Genomic DNA, 14,356 nt, shown 5'->3' with positions numbered 1-14,356 from the left:
GGGACCTCCATTTTATGTCCTATCCGAGGGACAGAGTGTTTTGCCTCTTGCTAGAGGGGACGATATGTTTACACACAACATTGTAGTGACCAATATATCATTTAAAAGGTATTATTTTGTACTTTATTACAGAGACCGTACTTCAAAATCTTCAAAAATGGACTTATCGGCCTAATTGCCGCCAACAGATTGCCATTCACTGACAACGTAGGTGCGCGGAGAGCAGTAATTGACGTTCTCAAGACCCGGTCAGATCTATTATGGAACAGGTAACAGACCTGATTGACTCGATATCTTTATGGAGAACTAGAACAACACTTGCTATCACCATTGTGCGCTGTTTCCATGAACGTCCTCATTCATTCTTAACTTTCTTTTACTTAGTATGCTATATTATATCGTGTCTTATAATGTCCAATACCGACAAGTGAACATGGTGAAACTTTCGCATTTTCATAGTTATCTTCACTGAATTGTTGTTTTAAAAAAAATCATTTGAAAGTTGCTCGGAGCCTTCGATACGAACAATTACTCACAGAAAACTGTCATAAGGGTGGAATTCGAGGAAATCTGGAAATTCTGAAGCACCAATTCACAACAATAGAGACCCTCATCTCCCACTTCTAAGTCAGTGATGATTAGGTTGAAGTTCCTGTCAATGTCAAAGCGTTCCTCACTGCTGACGAAATTCCCGTCAAAGAATGCCTTGCCAGTCGACTGCTCAGGGTTTGAAATGTGCACCTTGCCCCAATACACAAAGAGCGGCTCATCATGGAAGTCACATGGTAGTCGGATGTCTTCCCCTTTCCATCCTTGAACTGTAGGAACGGTGTCTACCACTGGGGCTAGACGATGGAAATTGTGTATATCAGTTTTGTGTTATTTATGCATGTTATACTTGCACGGTTCATGGTAGGAACAGGTTGCTTTGGGCATCACACAAATTAGATAACTCCAAACAAATAAGATAATGATATGCAAATTCATGGATGCGTTAGTTTCTCCTACAAGCCTACGGCATAAAATATGACTGGGTTTGAATGTTCAGTCTTTATGAAAGGTCTCGTAGAAAATACATTCCATATGTTTAGCTTTAAGACTGTTTAGACGTTGGAATACCTCCCAGTTGGGGGGAGGGGAGGTGATTGAAAAAGTACCGCGCCACTTTGAGAACGACAGAGTAGCAAGAGAGAGAAAGAGAGAGAGAGAGAGAGAGAGAGAGAGAGAGAGGGAAAGGTTCTTCAAATTTTTTGCTCAGTTTGAGAACCAAGCTGCGATTTTACCAGATATTCCTCAGACGCGCCTAACAGGGTTCTTTGTAACGGATGTTTGATTTTGTAAAAATGCATGGAGGTTGACTGTGTTGTGCATATTTTATTTACAAAATGATATAAGATATTTATAAAGTCAAAATATTTAGTGTAAATCGATAAAATGATCGATAACAAGTTGAGGATTTTGACTTAGTAACGCTTTCTCGTTGGTCTGACTTCAAGTTCGCTTGTAAAAAAATGACTAAAGTTGCATTGATTATGTTTAAGCATTGTTGATTCATGAAACTGGAAGTTGATATGAGATACTACAACATAATAATCATGAATGAAGAGTTCTGTTTCAAAGAAAGAAAGTTAAATGGACCCGCTAATCAATCTTCATTCTATAATATAGTCACCGTGGTTTGGTATTGCGTGCGCGCAACCAGCGTCTGCGTCGCATCACCGTCTCGCGTACGATCCGTACTAAATCAAATTTCCACCGATGCATTTCGGTATCCTGGCTCACTTTCATCACGGTCAAACTTTCCAGATACGTCACAAGCTTCTCACACAAATGAGACTGGGGAAAAAAAAAAAACGATTCCTCAGAAAACCCTAGACATACAAAAGACATTTTCTACCCTTTTCTTTTCTTTTTCTTTTTATTTGATGGGGGGGGGGGGAGGGGGCAGATCAATCACTCACAGGTAATAGACAGTAGGGTTGAATTTGAGAAAACCTTCAAATTTCCCAATACAAGCTGGCAATGGTAGCGGCCCTCATCTTTCACTTGCAAGTCGGTGATGACGAGACTAAAATTCATGTCCATTTCGAAACGCCCCTCCTTGCTCATGAAGTTCCCATCTAAGAAAAACGCCTTCCTCGTCTGTATCTGCTGATTTGAGCTGTTCTCCATGACCCACAATACAGCGAATGGCTCTTCCTCGAAGTAACATGGCAGTCGAATGGTTTCCCTCGTCCATACCCGAACGGTTGACACAGTGCCTACCACTGAGGCTAGGAGATAAAAAAGTGAGAAGAGTATCCCTTACAGTAAGTATGTTAGTCAAACAGGAAAAGTGTCTTTATTGTTAATTTGGTCTTTAAATAATTGATTTATTATTTGTTACCTTTCAAGGGGCACATGGAGGTGCAAAAACTCGTTTTGACGTTTCATGGCTTTTGTAATGACGCATCACAATTATGAATACGAGAATTTGATGGCAGATAATACTTGAACATGTACAAAATGCCATCTTCCCTTGTTAGATTTACACTCACCGTACTATAACCTACACCCCATTTATCATCAGCTATACACTGCGCTAATGCTTTACGTTTTTTTACGGCCTATGGTGCTTCTCAAGATATTTACTAATTGTAACCAGATACAATAAGGCTATTAAGGTTATAAATACAAATTGCATTTTGACCTGCCACATGCACTTGTAACAGAGATTTCTCTTTGTAATTTCTTTCATTCATTCTGTTTTGTGTATGGTGTCAACAAATACCGTCACACTGCGTTACTGTGAATAATAGCTTCCACCTACTTGCAATTCACATACTCACATATGGGGGATCAAAGTTCATGTGGCTTTCGTAGTTTGAATATGTGTCGTTATGTTCCACATGCTATATTATGACTCGGGTGAACAAATCGCGACGCCGCCGTTCAGTTGCAAGGTGCAGACTCTTCTTTGTTTATGCACAGGGCGCATCCGTTACATTCTTAAACGCACACAGTGCACACTAACACAAAGATTTACACGTGATCAAAATGGGAGTGAGTCCGACACGTGTAGCTGACTTGTAAGTGGCACTTCTTTCGGACTCTCGGGACTTTCATTGGGATGCAAATTAGCTCCTAGCATAATTGACCACAGGGTTGAAACATTGACATTGCTTGCAAAAGAACTAGCTTGCAAACGTTTGACTCTGTATGTATGGAAAATATTACTCTTACCTTCTGTAGCGGTATAATAGATCACAGAGACCGTCACTGTTAGTAACAGAACTGCGCTCTTGTAGTTTCTGTCCATTTTACTTGTAAGGAATTGGTGTGCTACATGTCCAAAATAAGACAAGCTAGATGATTAAAATATCGTTAAAGCCCGTCAATTGATTTGCCTTCCCTTCGCCTGGGAACTAGAGGGGGTAAAAATTGCATGAATACTAAACACCCGATACGTGATCACTAGACCATTGTGGTGATGTTTACGGATTGGCAGTTTTCTGTGGAAGATGGTAGAGACTAAACTACCTGATGCACTGCCGGAATGATAATGCTTGACATTTCGCTGCTCGCCAAAAGCTTTGTGTTAAAAAGAAATATCTTTCACGACAATTGCCGATAAAACAAATTGGATTTTTCCTTTTCTGTGCTGAATATTTTATCAGCTTGTCTGAAAAAAAAAATGAATGATGGAGCAGCTTTCCTTATGTCGGCATTAATCTTTCAGGACTGAACAATTCCATTCAACTCGTCTTCCAGTTAGATTTCAAACTCTCGGGGGGGGGGGTCATTTTATTTCTATTTCTGAAGATGAGATTCAAAAACATCGTATTAGGTATAACAGAAATATATTTTTAATTGAAATCTTTTAGTGAATGCTCTGGATGTTATGGTAAAAATCAAACCCAATTCTATATCATGATAGCATGGAGCTCTATTATCACTTTATTCTGTATCTTGTAATTGGCAAAGAGAAATCAAGTGAATTCAATGAATCGATGGGACTAGTAATGAGAGGTATAAACAGTTTATTCTGATCAGAACAACGAGTTTATCCTACGAGTTCGACACCCTTGAGTGAAACAGCCTCTCGACATAAAAAAAAGAATCACACTTTCCATGAGTCATACAGCCTACAAGTCAGACAACTCACGAGCTCAACAGTAGACAGAAAAAAAAATGCAAAAAAAAAAAAGGCCCATGAGCTCAAAACAAGGCAAATAAGGCCCATGAGATCGACACTATGCTGGGCTAATGAGAAAACGGAACCAACACTGTGTCTCGTGAGCCTTGTCTGCCTAGTGTCGTCCATTTGACTTGATTTTTTCCCCCTTGGGCGTATGCTTTACTCAATTATTTCTTCAATGTGTTTGAACATAACTTTCAGCAGAAAATTAAGTGTCATAACGCTTGACTATTAATCACTATAGCAAGCAGAAAAGCTTCATTTTTTTCTGAGGTGTACCTGCTTTTTTGGTGGATTAGTTGAAAATGTATTTAGTAATATTGTTTATCATAAGAGATGGCTGGGAACTTTAACCACGTAAATAGGAGCATTATTCAAAGGAGGTATATAATTATTCTTCTACTGTATTCATATGTGATAACTGTATTTTAGAACCTCCCTGAACTTACGGCTCTTTGATTTTCATAAATGGCCATCGTGGTGATATAGAGTTGCTTCATAAGAGGAGTGTATTAAAGGGAAAGAGTCTAAATATAGATTCCTAAGAGATTTCGAAGAACTGTGTATTAATGTTTATGCGTGTGTGTGTGTGTGTGTGTGTGTATGTGTGCATTGTTCTAATTTTTTTCAGAGGTGTGGTCAGGTTCCATTGCAAATTCTTCAAACGCATGGATACGTAGTCATTAAAGTTCTTATAGAGACGACAGCGAAAAAAAATATGTATAAAAGGAGAGTTTATTCACAAGTTTGGAATATCGAACAAATGTATAAAAAAGAAAGAAGGAGTAAAGTGAAAGAAATTTATCCTGGGCCCACCGAACACTACAATATGCGTTGAAATATTGTATAAGAAATGAAAACAAGCATTGCAAACACGATTTCATAGTAACTGGAAAAAGTGTACAAAAATTCAAGTCCTAGTGGAAAAAAAGGCATAAAAATGTACAAACGAGAACTTGCTGAAAATAATCTAAACGCGTGAGCGATCATAGACGCGCCACATAATCGATTTACAATCAACAACATATTCAAGATATGTTTCATCCAATTTCTAATATCAACTTATATGATGAATAGTGAAGAACAAAAATCAACAAATGAATTCTCTCTTTCATACACAAGTAAAACGTGTTATATGAAATAATTCATGCATCGTTAATTCAACAACAAAAACAATATTGAAGAAAAAACGTGAGAAACAGAAGTGCGCATGAACTATGTTCTGACAGAAAGCGTACTCTATCGCAATCGAACAAGACAAGTTCTTGAAAGAACTAATGTGTGTATGAAGCAGTCCTCACCAGCTATATTAGATACGTAAGTTTCAAAGTCGTATTTTCAAGGATATGCTAATACAGGACTGTAAACACATTCAACCTTGAAGTTGCGTGCCCACATATGCACAAAGACTCTTCGATGCGTGCTTATTTGAAGTTGCACCTACAATTACTGCTGATTGATATGATATTTTACATAGCATTGTGTAAAAATTACCCTTTCAAAATAAACAGGACAAGACCACTATCAGGATCACTTTGTTTTACAATGTTTTGGATATCTCAGTCATTTCAAAAACATTTTTGATCAAATACACTTTCAATCCCTTGATAGAATTGTTTCGATCTGTACTGTTTCTTGGAGTGGTTCATTAAAATAACTCGCTAAACGTTAAAGCTGAATCCTCGCCACAACCAGTACTACACCATAATTTTAACTTCATCACAATTACCCATTAAACATATATATTTTTGTCATTGTGTGTGCGTGTGTGTGGCTTCACTGTCTGTTCAGTCTGTTTATTTATAGACAATGATAATGAAACATTTTTTGGTTATACATTCTTATCAACTTACTAGCCGATTTCCCCCTGGTATTTAGTAATATTGTTTATCATAAGAGATGGCTGGGAATTTTAACCATGTACATAGGAGCATTTTTCTCAGGAGGTATATATTCTTCTACTGTGTTCATATGTGATAACTGTATTTTCGAACCTCCCTGAACTTGCGGCTCTTTGATTTTCAAAAGCCATCGTGGTGATATAGAGTTCCTTCATAAGAGGAGTGTATCAAAGGGAAAGGGCCTAAATATAGATTCCGAAGAGATTTCAAAGAACTGTGTATTAATGTTTATGCGCGCGCGCGCTGTGTGTGTGTGTGTGTGTGTGTGTGTGTGTTTGTGCATTGTTCTTTATTTTTTTCAGAGGTGTGTTCAGGTTCCCTTGCAAATTCTTCAAACGCATGGATACGTAGTCATTAAAGTTCTTTTAGAGACGACATCGAACAAAATTATGTATAAAAGGAGAGTTTATTCACAAAGTGAAAGAAATTTATCCTGGGCCCACCGAACACTACAATATGCGTATAAATATTGTATAAGAAATGAAAACAAGCATTGCAAACACGATTTCATAGTAACTGGAAAAAGTGAACAAAAAATCAAATTCTTGTGGAACAAAAGGCAAAGAAATGTACAAACGAGAACTTGCTGAAAATAATCTAAACGCGTGAGCGATTATAGACGCGCCACATAATCAATTTACAATCAACAACATATTTAAGATATGTTTCATCCAATTTCAAATATCAACTTATGTGATGAATAGTGAAGAAGAAAAATCAACAACTGAATTATCATTCTCTTTTTCATACACAAGTAAAACGTGTTAATTGAAGTTATTCATGTATCGTGAATTAAAAAAAAAGAATAAAAAAAAAACGTGAGAAACAAAAGTGCGCATGAACTATGTTCTGACAGAAAGCGTACTCTATCGTAACCGAACAAGACAAGTACTTGAAAGAATTAATGTGTATATGAAGCTGTCCTCACCAGCTATGTAGGTTTCAAAGTCGTATTTTCAAGGATATGTGCTAATACAGGACTGTAAACACATTTACCTTGCAGTTGCGTGCCCACAAACATTGTACATGTACAAAGACTCTTCGATGCATGCTTGTTTGAAGTTGCATCTACAATTATGTATTATGTACAATATAGGATATTGATCTGTGTGCACTATGATAATACATCATATTATGTGATCAACTTATGTGATGAATAGTGAAGAAGAGAAATCAACAACTGAATTATCATTCTCTTTTTCATACACAAGTAAAACGTGTTAATTGAAGTTATTCATGTATCGTGAATTCAAAAAAAAAATTAAGAAAAAACGTGAGAAACAAAAGTGCGCATGAACTATGTTCTGACAGAAAGCGTACTCTATCGTAACCAAACAAGACAAGTACTTGAAAGAATTAATGTGTATATGAAGCTGTCCTCACCAGCTATGTAGGTTTCAAAGTCGTATTTTCAAGGATATGTGCTAATACAGGACTGTAAACACATTTATCTTGCAGTTGCGTGCCCACATATATTGTACATGTACAAAGACTCTTCGATGCGTGCTTGTTTGAAGTTGCACCTATAATTATGTATTATGTACAATAATCCCCCGATATTGATCTGTGTGCACTATGATAATACAATACAAATCAAATGAGGGTTTGTATCGACATCTTACCGACCTTAAAAAAGGAGAACGAAATAACAATTAAGACAACGAAATACGATGCCCCGTACACTCGACATATTAAAGCAATACACATAGAATCGCACGACAAATTTTAATCCAAATAGAAAGATATTCATGCATGGCTTTAGTAAAGGTTTTTCCTGTCAAGGTCATACTTGTATGATTCTCGCCCGCGAAAATGTTCGGGCACTCAAATGCAGAATCTTAGCAATCAATTTTATTTATGGAACCTCTATTTCGTTTCCGCCAAATCAAATTCATGCATGGACATTCAATTTCCAAATGCGAGCATTGCATGTTCTACTCGTGCATCAAATTTACGCGATAGTCCCAACTGAGCTTGTCTGGGCGTTCAGTTTCATTTTCGTTCAATCTATCATGAAGAAGATGGAATAGATTTTTGAAGAAGTTGTTATGGGATGAGGATGGAGGGAGAAGGAACATTCACAACCCAGAAAGGCATAGTATGATTATGATTGTTTAAAGGTTCTATATTGTATTGTGTTCATGTATTCTATAGGTCTTTCATTTGAAGAAATATCGAATTGTAAGGTCAATCAGCAGTGCATCCACACAACACAACAACAAGCTTTTTACAGTCCTTCATGACACCGCATGCTCTAAAAAAGTACAACACCCAAACACTCATCACACAATGCATCAGTTGCAGGACAAACTGACACACAGTGATCTCACATAGTCCCGGAAAATTAAATCAATAAGATAACAATGAATATCATACAAGGTGTATCTAATGTTCATGTTTCCTGAATCAATTGTGTTGGTGATGCAATAATGAAACCGCCTGTTCCTAATAATACTTGCTTGTAAAGCATGTAATGTGCTTGAAAATGAGAGTGATTTTCATGACATAAAGTGTCATTGGCAACGTGATTTTACCGGAACTTTGTCATATTTGCGTGGAGAAGTGCAGAGAAACCTTTTATGAGAATAAATTGTGACCCAAATACAGTGGTGGCGTTTTATTATTTTTTTTTCAGTCGTTTAACCTTTCCCATTATGATGTCGTGTTTATGCAAGGACAACATGTTTTAGTGTGAAGTTTCGTTCTTGTTGTTGCTGATTCACCCATTGTAAGGCAAAATATGTAATTTGACTTACTTTTCTCCGATTTTAAGTCTATCTTATTTTTTTGATGATAAATCTCCGTATGATATGATTCTGTCTCGTTTCATTTTTTCTTCCCTGATTCAGAGAACTGCAACTGTGTGGGCATCTTTCCGAGATTTTCACGATAAAAACCGGCTTGAAAATGACTAAGAAAATACATAATAGCTGAAAACTACCTGCAACTATTCTAATGAACTCGCGTTCAACATGATTTTTTTTTTCAATGGGTAGGTTATTTATATACTTTTCTTTGTATGACTAAATCAATAGTTGGATGCTACAGCAAACGGATGTGAATACTTACAAGGATTACCATGAAAGAATCTTCATGATAAACAGCATGGAAAAATTTAATGAGAAGCCATGGTAAAATATTTTCATACTCTTTTGTTTGAATTAAATTTTAACCGTTATGAGGTTAGCCACCCGCTTTCACATGTTTCTTGCGGTATTTGATAGTCTCATCACAAATCTGCAGGGCCGACCAAAGAAACTGTAGATACTTCACGTCCTTTTCTAAGTCCTCCTCATTATCAGAAGTGGTGTAGTTCTCAAACATCCAGATTCTCTTCTTGCCTCTGAACCTTGATATCTGATTTCGAACAGTCTTCGGATCGGCAATATCATCTTTGTGTGTTAGCACAGTCAGTGAATTTGTGCCTGAAAAGAAATACGATAAAAGTTGAAAAGATAAAATGCAGACTTTGACAATCTAATACTAGCCGATAAGTGCGAAATCACATATTCCTTCCGTCTATCAACGTGGGATACAATCATCATATTACTCCCTTTATGCGGCAAATCTTTTGCTACGGACTTTGTAACAAAGGATACAACCCTCAAAGGAATAATAGAAAGTGCCGCTGTCGAATATAAAAGAGGAATAAGCTTGTCAGAGGGTGGTCACAGATTAAGTCTATTTTGTAAGACATGCGGAACTGTACTGTAAAGAAAGAGAAGGTCAAACCAATAAATGTGTGTATTAAAGAAGGATTTCAGCAATCAATGTAGTTCCTATAGGTGTTCTGAAAGACAATTAAATTTTACAACTCAAAATGTACATAGAGACATCCTTTGTATAACATTTTCAATCTCCATTGTCATGGCGACTGCGCTACATGAAACATGCGAATTAAGTCAGTCAATTGAACACCTCTCTGGAGAAATCAAGCCGGAAGCCCTTTGAATCTTGTGTACATGTGCATTTAAGAGGGCTTATGTTTGTCTCAGTGACATCATTTTGCACCCAATAAAGTATTCACTTCATTTGTTCATTGTAATTTTATACACCATTATATCTTTCTCTATTCTTGATTTTTTATTAATATTGACTTACTTCATTTGGTTAAATTAAATTGGAATGTCTATACATCGAAAGTAATGTGCAACTGATAAATTTGCTTTGCAATTATGTGTGAATAATAGTATTATTTTTTTTTTTGGGGGGGGGAAATCAGGAGATATTTTCATATCTAAAGCAAATGTATTATGTCTGATTCTGTGAAGAAAGCAGATGCCATCTCTTTGGTTCCAAAAATGTTTTCAACTTTTACGTTATCAGCCACAAAATAATGTGAAAGACCTTATGACTAAAGATGTAAGAGACTCTGCGTATATGTACATACCGAGATGTTGTTTTACCATGTTGCAGAAAGTTTTAATGAACGTTCTTCCATCTTCTCCAGTGTCTGGTCTGGAAGTATCAAAAATATTATTTTACATTTGTGACCGTGCACCTCAAAACGAACATAAAGTCGCACACACTGATTTTGCTTGAGGACTGAAAATGAGTGAAATGGGTCAACCTAGCCGAACTTGACTTTTTCATATTTTCTGAAAGAGCGGGTCTTCTTTTACATTATGCTAAAATTTGGTATCATAAAACGGGCAGGAAAGTGTGTTTTTTTAGCAGTTTATCTCGAGCATTTTTGGTAGAATAGTGTGATTAGGTGTGTCTTAACAATCCCTTTTTCATTTCTGAAAAACCTTGTCCACACTCTTCACTTTCAACTCTAATAACTTTTGAAAGGATAGTGCTACTGCTCTGAAAGTTGGCATTAATTATGGAAAGAATATGTTTATGAGGCATGCTTAATTTCAGTTTAATCTAATGATCCCTGCATTGTTGTTACTCTGGTGGTTTACTTCCTGTTTTTTGTCCCATTCATCGCACAGCCAGCACGGTTTGGTAAAGATTAAACGCTTGAATAGACACTGTACTTCAGAGCCTCTTTTCTCAGTTCACACTTTTCCTGAGTTTGTGCTTTCTTTCCGATATTTAGATAGGTTAGTAGAGTCCATTTGATTTGAGTTATACATCATTTTAAAGCTTAAAGTCTGCTCTTTCAGAATATGGTCTTAACTAAAAATTGATGTCTGGCGACTTTTTCTTTGTTTTGAGGTGCAGGGTCACATTTGCTAGATACTCAGCACAAGTTGTGTCTTGTGATAAACACATGACATCACTGGACTTACAGCCCCTACAGTTTCCACGCATTAGTACATGCTGTTAGCATTAAAGACCTTACAGACATTAAATATTTGTCTAATGTTGTCCCAAGGAAAGTTTGACTAGCCTGCATTCATTTTAATATAACGTAAGCAATTAGTTTACAATGAGTTCCAATTGCCCTGGGCAAGTAAGAGAGTTTTTCACACCTTACTTTGCTGCCAGAGATCTTTGATACCAATGGTAGGATTTAGGAGCCACTTTTCCGCAGACTGTTTATTACAATACGTATGACAATGAGTTCTTTTGTCTTTATCTCTTTATTATTATTATGATATGAATTATCATGATGGTGAATTTAGTCAATAAAAATCAAATATTACGCGGACTCTGTCAAATGGCCTTCATTATGAGAAGATGTCATTGTAACAAAACCAAGTCGTATGTTAAGTTTATATGTTATGCAAACTAAAGGAAAAAAAAAAGCATAGGGACATTGACAAAGTAGCCCGTCATTCATAGAGAAAGTATCGTGCTACGTCTGCATTTTATTTTGGAGTCTTGTTTCTGTTATATTCCAATAATCATCGTATGATACGAATTATTCTAACCGACCTGACAACACAAAGGCATACAAGACTTTCTTCCACAAAGATAATAATTCATTTATCTCCCGGGAGAGATATATTCAAAACAATATCGCAGAAAACAAATAATTTGTTAAATGGTGACGAATTGTGTCAGATTAAGTGACGTCGTGCGAGGCGATGTCATTATAGGTATCCAGTTCACCTCAAAATCAATAAATAATAATAATAATAATAATAATAATAATAATAATAACAATAATAACAATAATAATATTTTTTTTTTGGATACAAACTCCAAATTTTATTGTCCAAGAAAGGAAATTCATTTTGCCCAATTGATCGTGGGCCCGGCAGCCACTGAGCAGCGCCAGATCGACGTTGCTCTAATCTTTTCAACTGTGATTATTAATCATGATTATTAATCATGAAACTACTATATATCTGCAACCACTAGTAATGTTAACAACTGCATTGACATCCTCTCACAACAGAACCCCTTCCCAAGTCCAACTGCTTTATTAAGCTGTTACAGCCAATTTAAACATATTTAATTAATGTAAAATGATGTATTAACCCGGTATTAAAACGAAGGAAACTTCTTACTTTGGATGATAGACAAACACAGCACAGTGACATTCTTCTTCTTTTCTTTTGACGCCAACTTCCAGATGATTTACACGGAATATTCCATCTGAAAAAATAAGGAAAATACAGAGATAAAGTAAGTAGACCTAATACTATTTGATGGCAGGACTGTACCTTGACTATCGTATAGACCTAGACAGCAATAATGATGTCGTCAACTAAATCGTTCTCATGACAATTCAGTCAGTCCGCAGCGTGTGCGATAATGAGGTACGAACGACAATTTTATTCAGAATCACGTTTACGCAGTTTGTGCCCTTGAGACTGACGAGATTTCGCGATACTTTGCGAGAGTTTTTGCAGAGGTCGCAACAACAGCTTTTGATAGCTTTCGCAGTGCATTGTTTGACCCAGGATGGTTAGTTAAGTTATAGAGCTGATTATGCTCATTAATTTGATACCTAATTTCCCTATTTTTGATGTCAATATAGTAGTCCATTTTAGTATCAAAGTAAACGATTATTCTGCCAATGTTCCAGAAGCTTTTAGATCATAGTTTGATGTTTTGCTAGTTCCTGACTGGTATTGAAAATAGATCTCCGTAATTTCTTCGATTTCACAATCGTGAAACTTGAGCGAGTATGATCAATTAAAAAACGAAGAGGGGCACCATTTTTAAGGTTGTGAATTTTCCTGTTGAAAACAAGGCAAATTATGTTTTCTTACTGGAAGTGGGGTAGTGAATGAACACGCGTGGAATGTGTTGTTGATACGCAGACAATGGTCGTGGACAATGGCCAGGATTGGAATGTTTCATGAGGAATGCCACTATCGCAGCTAGTCTTTGTTCATTCTGAAATGTGGTGTGTGCAAGCACATGGAAACATGTGCTTACTTCTTTCATGTGCATGCATTTCACCCTGTGTCAAGAATTCAGACTAGCAGTGCTCGGGGCAATCCGCATGAATAATTGATTAAGCATTCATGTGCCTTGCAGCAGAGCTCGGGACAGGTGGCAGCCAGGTCCATTGTTCAGGGTCATTGTAAGTGCACACTCACATACACATCATTGGTTCCTGTGTAAAGTTCAAGTTTTGTATAGTCATAATTAGAGAGTGAAAATTCGATCACAATCTGGAACCTAACATTTAAAACTCACAGCATTGAGTCAGCAGCCAATGGATGCTACGCAATGCGACACGCCGCGTCTTGCGACAGATTTCGACCAATCACAGACCCGGAATTCCGGTGCGAATGCGAGGATAATCTTTTTAAACTCGACGCTAGACATGTCTCTGAATTTTGCTAGTTCCTGACCCGTATTGAAATGAAGATGGGAAAACGTGCCTTTATTGTGATACTATATACTTTAGCGGACATAGTCTTTACCATATTTTAGAGGGGCATGAAAGATTTCAGGTTAGTTTTTTGGTGTCAAACGTGAAGGAATATTTTTGAATACAATACCGAACTTCGAGAGGGATTTTGATATTCTATATTCTTCTTTTCCGTTTATTTTGATCATGAGCATATTTGCTTATGTTTTCTCTTTCAGTCGATACTAAAAGTGTCGAAAACTGACGAGAAATACTCGTTCTACACGGATTTATTCATGACCATGTATCTGCTCATTACGTATGCAAGCACCGCTCAGCCGTGCATACGACTTGAATAAATACGTGCGTTTTCGCTCGCGCTGCGGACTGACTGAATTGTGGGAGATCTCCTGAAATGAAAGATATGCATGATGTACCTAGTGAACAATCTTTATTCCACTACCTGTGTAAAATATTACAAAAATATTGTTCTGCTAAATCTACAGTGTATAATGAAACAAATAAATGCAGAAGGATTTACACGAAAAAGAAAAAAAAACACACACACACATG

This window comes from Diadema antillarum, unplaced genomic scaffold, assembly GCF_040938485.1.
Source record: "Diadema antillarum isolate AM-2024a unplaced genomic scaffold, OU_Dant_1.0 seq00000675_RagTag, whole genome shotgun sequence".
Lineage (NCBI taxonomy): Eukaryota > Metazoa > Echinodermata > Echinoidea > Diadematoida > Diadematidae > Diadema > Diadema antillarum.
The sequence above is the reverse complement of the archived record's forward strand: the minus strand, read 5'-3'. Positions refer to the sequence as shown.